Source organism: Vigna unguiculata, unplaced genomic scaffold, assembly GCF_037176805.1.
Source record: "Vigna unguiculata cultivar grain cowpea cultivar isolate G323 ecotype 2 unplaced genomic scaffold, ASM3717680v1 ptg000301l, whole genome shotgun sequence".
Classification (NCBI taxonomy): Eukaryota; Viridiplantae; Streptophyta; class Magnoliopsida; order Fabales; family Fabaceae; genus Vigna; species Vigna unguiculata.
Genome location: NW_028196936.1, coordinates 57,501 through 60,000, shown reverse-complemented (window position 1 = coordinate 60,000; position 2,500 = coordinate 57,501).

The window sequence follows — 2,500 nt, the reverse complement described above, 5'->3', positions numbered from 1 at the left end:
GATACACTTTTTTTGAGCAGACATAAGTCCATATCTCGGGCTATACTTCGAATTTTGATGCGATTTTTTGCAGTAATTCGTAGAATAATGGTATCTCCTTGCTCACCAAATTTCATAATTTTTCTCGAAGGGGAACTATTTTTTTTATTTTTTTTACTTACCGGGTATGTGTAAAATCGGGAAAAATAGAAAAGCACATGTAGACTTCGAATTTCGACCTCATTTTTTCCAGTCCACCACTAAACAATATCAGGAACCTCCCCACAAAATTTCATTCAGTTTGGCCAAGGTCTTAAATTTGACAAATTTTGGCACCAACCTATCTAGTCGCGGTGCACCGACCAACTTGGCCAAGTGCAAAATGCATCCAATTCAAAACTTTTGTGCACCAACACTTTTACAGTACTCATTTGGGGGCATTTGGAGGCCTTTCCAACCCTCACATCTCAAAAACCACGAATTTCATTTTTTCACAAATCTCCCCACCAAGCCATCTAGCTATGCCGTGGTGCACCGCCAACCTTGGCCATGTGCAAAACCCTCCGAACTCAAAACTTTCGTGCACCAAGAATTTCATGGTATTCATTTGGGGGCATTTGGAGGCCATTCCAACCCTCACATCTCAAAAACCACGAATTTCATTTTTTCACAAAACTCCCCACCAAGCCATTTAGCTATGCCGCGGTGCACCGCCAACCTTGGCCATGTGCAAAACCCTCCGAACTCAAAACTTTCGTGCACCAAGAATTTCATGGTATTCATTTGGGGACATTTGGAGGCCATTCCAACCCTCACATCTCAAAAACCACGAATTTCATTTTTTCACAAAACTCCACACAAGCCATCTAGCTATGCCGCGGTGCACCGACCAACTTGGCCATGTGCAAAACCCTCCGAACTCAAAACTTTCGTGCACCAAGAATTTCATGGTATTCATTTGGGGACATTTGGAGGCCATTCCAACCCTCACATCTCAAAAACCACGAATTTCATTTTTTCACAAAACTCCACACAAGCCATCTAGCTATGCCGCGGTGCACCGACCAACTTGGCCATGTGCAAAACCCTCCGAACTCAAAACTTTCGTGCACCAAGAATTTCATGGTATTCATTTGGGGACATTTGGAGGCCATTCCAACCCTCACACCTCAAAAACCACGAATTTCATTTTTTCACAAAACTCCACACAAGCCATCTAGCTATGCCGCGGTGCACCGACCAACTTGGCCATGTGCAAAACCCTCCGAACTCAAAACTTTCGTGCACCAAGAATTTCATGGTATTCATTTGGGGACATTTGGAGGCCATTCCAACCCTCACACCTCAAAAACCACGAATTTCATTTTTTCACAAAACTCCCACCAAGCCTTCTAGCTATGCCGCGGTGCACCGACCAACTTGGCCATGTGCAAAACCCTCCGAACTCAAAACTTTCGTGCACCAAGAATTTCATGGTATTCATTTGGGGGCATTTGGAGGCCATTCCAACCCTCACACCTCAAAAACCACGAATTTCATTTTTTCACAAAACTCCACACAAGCCATCTAGCTATGCCGCGGTGCACCGACCAACTTGGCCATGTGCAAAACCCTCCGAACTCAAAACTTTCGTGCACCAAGAATTTCATGATATTCATTTGGGGGCATTTGGAGGCCATTCCAACCCTCACATCTCAAAAACCACGAATTTCATTTTTTCACAAAACTCCACACAAGCCATCTAGCTATGCCGCGGTGCACCGACCAACTTGGCCATGTGCAAAACCCTCCGAACTCAAAACTTTCGTGCACCAAGAATTTCATGGTATTCATTTGGGGACATTTGGAGGCCATTCCAACCCTCACATCTCAAAAACCACGAATTTCATTTTTTCACAAAACTCCACACAAGCCATCTAGCTATGCCGCGGTGCACCGACCAACTTGGCCATGTGCAAAACCCTCCGAACTCAAAACTTTCGTGCACCAAGAATTTCATGGTATTCATTTGGGGACATTTGGAGGCCATTCCAACCCTCACACCTCAAAAACCACGAATTTCATTTTTTCACAAAACTCCACACAAGCCATCTAGCTATGCCGCGGTGCACCGACCAACTTGGCCATGTGCAAAACCCTTCGAACTCAAAACTTTCGTGCACCAAGAATTTCATGGTATTCATTTGGGGACATTTGGAGGCCATTCCAACCCTCACACCTCAAAAACCACGAATTTCATTTTTTCACAAAACTCCCACCAAGCCTTCTAGCTATGCCGCGGTGCACCGACCAACTTGGCCATGTGCAAAACCCTCCGAACTCAAAACTTTCGTGCACCAAGAATTTCATGGTATTCATTTGGGGGCATTTGGAGGCCATTCCAACCCTCACACCTCAAAAACCACGAATTTCATTTTTTCACAAAACTCCACACAAGCCATCTAGCTATGCCGCGGTGCACCGACCAACTTGGCCATGTGCAAAACCCTCCGAACTCAAAACTTTCGTGCACCAAGAATTT